Source organism: Eriocheir sinensis, unplaced genomic scaffold (genome assembly GCF_024679095.1).
Source record: "Eriocheir sinensis breed Jianghai 21 unplaced genomic scaffold, ASM2467909v1 Scaffold1037, whole genome shotgun sequence".
Lineage (NCBI taxonomy): Eukaryota > Metazoa > Arthropoda > Malacostraca > Decapoda > Varunidae > Eriocheir > Eriocheir sinensis.
The window spans coordinates 78,046-86,173 of NW_026110338.1; the positions used below are offsets into that span (position 1 = coordinate 78,046).

Consider the following 8,128-nt stretch of genomic DNA (forward strand, 5'->3'; position numbering starts at 1 on the left):
CACCCGAAGCACCTCCTCACACCCTATACCCCCCTTCATCACCTTATACCCACCCTTCCTCCACCCGAAACACACCCACACACCCTATACCCACCTTCATCACCTTATACCCACCTTTCCTCGACCCGAAACACACCCACACACCCTATACCCACCTTCATCACCTTATACCCACCCTTCCTCCACCCCAAACACATCCACACACCCTTTACCCCCCTCCCCCCATCCACTCACCCACAACGCTGAGCCTGAAGCGGCGGAATATCTTGGGCTGCGTAGACACCTGGCACTCGTAGAGGTCGGAGTCAGTGATGGCGGGCCGGTCCACCTCCAGGCTCCAGAAGGGCGAGCCGGGCAGGTGCAGCGCGCGGAACCTCGTGTCCGTCGCGTACGTGAAGTTACCTGTGGTCAGCACGTGCAGGTCCTGGCGCCTGATCCACGACACCTGGGGGGGAGAACACCTGTTGTAGTGCGGGAGAAATGTGTGTTTTGTTTTGTTCTTGTAATGGTTGATGAGGTGCCGGGTTTTAATTAAGGGATGAAATTATTAGAGGAATATCAGGTGCTTTTGTCTGATTCATGACACCTGGGAAGGAAGAATACCTGGTTGTATGTACGGGGGGAGTAATTTTGTTTGAAGTGTTTGTAAGGTTATAAGGGCCTCATTATTATATGTGTCAGCAGTGTTGGCAAGACTGTGAATGATGTGTCTCCTCCAAGGAGACTCCTTGGTCTCCTCGGTGGCAGTGATCATGCAGGCGTGGGGCGTACAAGTCACCATGATGGTGTACAGTGATCCCCGCGCCGCCTCACGCAGAGGAATGGTTTACAGCATGGAGTCTGGAGAGGAATCCTTCGTTTATAGTGAAATATTCAGGCAGTAACAAGCGAGTGGTGAGGCGCTGACGTAGAGGTGAGGCGCCTTGTGTTGCCAACTCTCAGAGAGGTAACGTAGGGAATGCCATGATATTATAGTGGTATTATTTAACAAAAAAATGGAAAAAACTATTTATTTTGTAGCAAATTTCAATAGCAATGCTTATTACTCGATGGAAAGCGACCAAAGGTCTCTAGGTGTCAATGTAACCATGTCGGCAGAACCATCGGGGCATTGTGGGTAAAACAAAGGCGCATCGGTGACGTCACGCCGATCCCAGAGTCCCGCGTGGCGTGTACGGAGTGAGGGCGTCTCCGTGTGCCGTGCGTGTTGGGGTCCCCGGCGGGTGTGTCGCGCGTGTCGTGTGTCGTGTGGCTGGCGGCGGCGTGCTGAGGCGGCCCTACGCGAGGATCAAGGTGAGGAACGGTGTGGTGGTTCTTGCAGGAAGGGACGCGGCGTATAGACTATAGACCATAAAATAAATGAGGCAGGGGAGGCCGGTGGGTGGGATGGAGTGAGCACCCTGCCAGTTTATTCCTTCCCGTGCGACTATTCTTGATTATTACAGTGATTATGAAGCTTGTCCATGTTGAGAATCGCCTGGGGAGTGAATTGAAGGTATATAAAGACGTATAATTAGAAATATTTGAAGGAGGTTGTTCCGTGCTGTGATTGGCTGCCGGCCGTGACGTCATCGGTGCCTGGCCGGTGATGTTGACGCCGCGGCGGTGATCGGAGTGAGTCGCGCTCTGCCGATACCACCGAGACTCCAGGCCCCACACATCCCCGCCAGCCGGGGCGTGACGTCATCAGGACTGGTGTTCAGTCCCCGTTGCAGCGCAGCAAACATACCAAGTTCAAACACAGCGACCAGCGACTCCGGCGGCGGCCAGTCTATTTGTGCATGGATATTCAATATGCCCAGTGCTTGTGTTGTCCCAAGGTGCAAGGGAAACTATAAGAAAGGTCCTAAAGTGCATGTGTTTGGGTTTCCAACAGACAGTGACTGTAAAGAGAAGTGGATACGAGCTATTCGGAGGGAAAACTTCTTTCCCAGCAAATATAGCAAGGTAATTGGTTTTGAGATGGTCCCTTGTATAAAATTTCTTGCTATTGGTGAATTTATTAATTGTATGTATGAGTTGGCAGACAGGGTGTGTGCCCCTCATCAGCAATATTACCTACCTACCGTAAGTACTTGTTCCAGCATTTCAAAACAAGCTTAACTCGGCATTATGTCAAATTCTGTATGAGGTAAAACTTCCGTGCATGACTGCCACTGTTTTTCTGGACAGACCATAATTAATTTTCCTTTAAACAGGTGGTTTTCATTTTGGAGACTTTTCCTGGCAAACCATTAAAAAAGACTCCTTGATCACCCCAGTCTTTGCAAAAATCCTCATCACTAAATGTAGTCACTTGAAGGCATTTTTTAAATAACATATCTGAACTATCACACCTAATCTCTACATAACCTAACAACTAACAGGGGGGCTTCGCCCCCCTCGACCCCCCATGGGGGTTAACGTATCTGAACTATCACACCTAATCTCTACATAACCTATCGACTTATTATTCTTACCTACTGTGTTTGTATGTAGGTAGGTACTTCATATTGGTTTTACCCAGTATTGTTAGGTAGTGACATGTCAGATTTTCTTACTGATTTTGAAACATCATCAATAACTACCATTTCTTATGCTGCTTATGCTGACAACTCACTATACATTTATGCTTATGAGTCTTCAAGGCTTTGTAAATTAATTATAGGTATTCTACATACATAAAGGCATAGTATCCCAAGTATATAGATTTTTTATTCTAAATGTGTGCCCTGTCTTATATTCATACTGTATCATGCATTTTCCTGTTCTGCTCTGCACTGTGTTACAATGTGTGTCTGGCTTTACATTTAAAACTGTGAGATACCATTTTTTCCCTGCTCTTTAATGTGTCACAATGAGTGTCCGGCCTTGCATTTAAATTGTAAGATGCTGCTTTCCGTCCTGCTCTGTTCTGTGTCACCTGTGTTGCAATGTGTCTTGCGTTACACTTAAAATTGTAGGATGCAGTTTTCTGACTTGCTCTGTGCTGTTACAATGTATGTCTGCTGTCTGTCCTTACATTTAAAATTGTGAGATACAATGGATACAGTGTTCTGCCCTGCTCTGCTGTGTCACCTGTGTTGCAGTGTGTCTGGCCTTACATTTGAAATTGTAAGATGCTGTTTTCTGTCATGCTCTGTGCTGTGTCACCTGTTGTTACAATGTGTATCCAGCCTTACATTTAAAAATGCAAGATGCTGTTTTCTGTCATGCTCTGTGCTGTGTCGCCTGCGTTATCTGTGTTGCAATATGTGTCCGTCGCTTGTGTCTCAATGTGTGTTTGGCCTTACATTTAAAATTGTGAGATGCAGTTTTCTGTCCTGCTCTGTGCTGTGTTTTCTGGGAATTTCTTGTCACTTTGCAAAACGTTCATGCACTAATATCACCCTTGCAGGTCTGTGAGTTACATTTCAAGCCAGAGGACATTAGGTGGGAAACTTCTTACTTTGATCAGAACACTGGTAGAAAGGTTTCAGTTAGGTTGGAAAAGCCTTATCTTCATGATGGAGCAGTTCCTTCACTCTTACCAGGCTGCCCATCATATTTGTCTAAAACAACTCGGTCAAGAGAGTCCCCAGACTCCAAAAGGAAACGAATTGAGGAGTCTGCACTTCAGGCTGCATTTGCACAAAGTGCAGCAGATCATGAAAACTACTGGGAAGAAAAAAAATTTAGTACCATTGATGAACTCCTTGGAAAGTTAGACTCTTTGGATAGAAGCTATTGGTCAGTGATCAAACAAGAGGAAAACCTTCTGATCTGTCACATCATATATGCTCCACATCCTAAACTTATACAGTCACTCTTGGTCAAAGCTGATTGCAAAGTGCATGCATTTACTGGTGATGTACAAATTCAAAAGATAGGAGATTATGCAGTTCCTTCATCTGTTACTGATATTAATGTTCTTGAGCACTTACTGGGAAAATTGCGTACTCTTGACACTGGTGAACAAAAAGATAATCCACCGTCAGCAATTACTGTGATACAACTAGTACTGTCATTTCTGTCCCTTCTGCAAGATCAGTCTTTCAAGCACATCCGTGCTCTAAAATTTGTATGTGAACAGTTATACCTAATGACTCTGACAAAGTTGAATTATTCATCTGAGCTCATGGTTTTTGCTTCACTCTTGTACCACTGCTCTCCTCAAGGGTACAGGCTATTGAGGGACACAGGAACACTTATTTTACCTAACTACACCTCACTCAGAAAGCTAACTTTATCAGTTCACTTGAATCCTGCACTAGAACAAAATGAGAGCCATTTCATGTATATTAAACAAAAATTTAAGTTATTATCTACACTTGACAAAACTGTAACTCTGATGTTGGATGAAATTCATTTGAAGCCTTACTTTGATTACAAAGGGGGTAATGTTGTGGGATCAGCATTTAACAGTACTGAAGCTGCAACCAGTGCATTTGTCTTTATGATAAATAGCATTTGTTCAACCTTTAAGGAGGTAGTCCACATCATTCCTACAAAGCTGATAAAGGCAGAAACACTGCATTCTCTTTTAAAGCAAGTGATCATTGGCTTAGAAGAGATTGGGTTCAAAGTAATATGTAGTGACAGACAACAATGCCATCAACAAGAAAGCTTTATCATTTTTGCCTCACCACCAACTGTATCCATAGTATATCCACATCCTGCACAGAGTTCAAGGCCTCTGTTTTTCTTATTTGACTCTGTACATATATTGAAATGCATCAGGAATAACTGGTTAAATAAAAAAAATGCAGACAGATGTATGACATTCCACAGTTTAACCTCAGCAGCAATAGCAAAGTGTAATAAAATACTCAATGCTCCCTTTGCCACCTTGCAGAAACTTTACACCCTTGAAGCTGAGTCACTTCTAAGAATTCATATAAATTAACAATGAAAGACTTGTCTCCATCCAACCTTGAAAGACAAAATGTAAACTTAGTTTTACAAATATTTAATGAATATATTATTGAAGCACTGATAACATTTGGTAAAACAAAGTGCTTACCCTTAGTTGATGATGTTGCAGAATATATTAAAATCTTTTGCAAGTGGTGGGACATCATGAATGTTAAAACCCCATTTAAAGGCTGTAGACTTAAGAAAGAATATGCAACTACACTAACTTATGCTGATTATGATGAAAATTATGTGTTTGAACAGTTTCTGTGACTGGCTTGAAATGTGGGATAGTATGAAGAACTCCACGGGCAAGTTAACAAAAGAAACATTTGCAGCCTTAAAACATACTACACATGCAATGGTGGAACTAACAAGTTACTGTATAAATGAATTGAAATTGAAATATGTTTTACCTGGCAAGTTTCAAACTGATAATTTGGAGGCCAGATTTGGTAAATACCGTCAACTTGCAGGTGCACAGTATAATATTTCAGTAAGACAAATGTTTGAATGTGAAAAAAAATTAAGAATGATGTCAGTCTTACACCAAGGCAGCATTAATTTAAAGAATTTGGGTGAAACTAATTGGGAAGGCTTAGAAAATCAAGATAATCTGCGTGTAGAAGACTTAGGGCTTTTAGACGTGACAAGGGAAGACACTGAAAAATGTAAAGATGTCCTTGCTGTCATAACATACTTAGCTGGATACTGCTGTTATGCTGTCTGCAAAAAAATGAAATGCCTTTTCTGCAAAGATATAGTAACTTGTACTGATTTAGCTGACACACTGCCTGAAAACCATAGCTACATTCAAGGACTTAGTAGAGGCTCTCTCTTATATCCAGATGATATCACAACAAACATTGTAATGTACAATTATATAATCATTAACAAACTAGCAAAGAACCCTTTATTTATACACTCGAACCAACGCAATCTGGCAACAGAGCTTACCCTAAATGCTTTAGCAGAGGATGATGCTCTTTTCCACAGTGATGTCTGTGGCGGTGGCCATAGTACAGAAAAAGTAGAAAAGATGATAATCTGGGCATCTACCAATGCACTACTAAACAATTTCTGTGCTAGAGAAAATAACAGTATTGTAGCTAATAAGGATGTGCAAAAGAATCGAAAACTAAAGACATTAATGAAGTAGTATGTAGAGGGAAATGAACATGGAATAAGATGGAAAAACTCAGTGTAGTAAATATTACAGCTAAGCTTCATTCTAAATGCTCATGCCAAGGGTAATATATTATGTTTGTTCTCATAAAGTACAGTAGTGCAAATTAACATGGAATAGGATGGAAATACTCAGTGTTGTAAATATTACAGCTAAGCTTCATTCTAAATGCTCATGCCAAGGGTAATATATTATGTTTGTTCTCATAAAGTAGTGCAAATTAACATGGAATAGGATGGAAATACTCAGTGTTGTAAATATTACAGCTAAGCTTCATTCTAAATGCTCATGCCAAAGGTAATATATTATGTTTGTTCTCATAAAGTACAGTAGTGCAAATTAACATGGAATAGGATGGAAATACTCAGTGTTGTAAATATTACAGCTAAGCTTCATTCTAAATGCTTATGCCAAAGGTAATATATTATGTTTGTTCTCATAAAGTAGTGCAAATTAACATGGGATAGGATGGAAATACTCAGTGTTGTAAATTTTACAGCTAAGCTTCATTCTAAATGCTCATGCCAAAGGCAATATATTTTGTTTGTTCTCATGAAATAGGATTTTATAAATTTGAAACATTATCTTTTATAATTATATATACTCATGACAAAAATTATACTCACTATTAAATGTGATATATTTAATCACACTCTCTCTCTCTCTCTCTCTCTCTCTCTCTCTCTCTCTCTCTCTCTCTAACACAGCACTTCCCCTATTAATCATTAGGTATAATGATTTTCATACATCAGATCAGATTTCCACGTTTGATGTCATCTAACCATACTAATCATCCCTTTTCCCCGTACAACCTCTTGCAAAATATATTTTTAGTAATGCAACACTATTTCCTAACTCTTATAAACATAATGTATCATCTTGACTGCCCGCCTTTTCTTTCCTTCCTTTCATACTAATCTCTTAAAAAAGTAAACAGGATAGCAAATGTGTTTATAACTATTATCAGTGAGATACATTTAAGCTTTCAGTTTCATGCAATAAAAGATGATAAAGTTTTATATATATATATATATATATATATATATATATATATATATATATATATATATATATATATATATATATATATATATATATATATATATATATATATATATATATATATATATATATATATATATATATATATATATAATTGATACAAAAAGGAATAATTTCTTATACAGCTATTGCCAAAGGAAGAAAGAGGCATTTCCTTTTGGATGCCTGCCACTTTTTTTTTTTTTTTTTAATTATTACTCTGCCGACTCAGGATGGTGATCGGGGTGTCCAATAAACTAGCCCTAAGGGGTCAAATAATTCTCTGTTTGTTTCCGTGTGTGTGTGTGTGTGAACAGAGAGAGAGAGAGAGAGAGAGAGAGAGAGAGAGAGAGAGAGAGAGAGAGAGAGAGAGAGAGAGAGAGAGAGAGAGAGTTACAAGGAGTTGCAAGGAAGATAAGTACTCCAGAAGGCTTTATGACCCGTACAAGGGAGTACTGTGAGACACATAAGTTGGAAAGACATGCCCAGGTGAGATAAAATCTACAATCCAGGTAGCACCTTGTCGAGCCGCGTTTTGAGAGAGAGAGAGAGAGAGAGAGAGAGATTGATTCCCATACATTTCGTGTTATTCTCTCTCTCTCTCTCTCTGAGAGAAAAATATATAATAAAATTGAGAGAGAGATTCCCGCCCATTTTTCTCTCTCTCTCTCTCTCTCTCTCTCTCTCTCTCTCTCTCTCTCTCTCTCTCTCTCTCTCTCTGATGAAAAATATATAAAAAATGGAGAGAGAGAGAGAGAGAGAGAGAGAGAGAGAGAGAGAGAGAGAGAGAGAGAGGAAGGGGGAGGCGAGCAGACAGCAAAATAGGCGCGCGGGATATCTGAACACCAGTCCTGATGACGTCACGAGGGATGTGTGGGGCCTGGAGTCTCGGTGGTCTCGGCTCTGCCCCGCCCCGACGAGAGGGACGGGGCGGCGGGTGTGTGTGTAGCATGAACGGGGCCTCATTCTGACACAATGCTGAGGAATGAATGTGAAGGAACCGGGGAGCGTGAGTGTGAGGGAGTGATG

The 8,128-nt window shown here is 40.7% G+C and overlaps 1 protein-coding gene across 1 annotated transcript in view; it reads right to left on the reverse strand.

Moving 5' to 3' along the window:
• Positions 1-541, reverse strand: part of LOC126989061 (uncharacterized) — a 43,783-nt gene extending 43,242 nt beyond the window's left edge. The window contains exon 1 of the mRNA XM_050847612.1: positions 235-541. The gene's annotated coding sequence lies outside the window, so the exon portion shown is untranslated. The remainder of the gene's footprint in view (positions 1-234) is intronic.
• Positions 542-8,128: the final 7,587 nt, after the last annotated feature.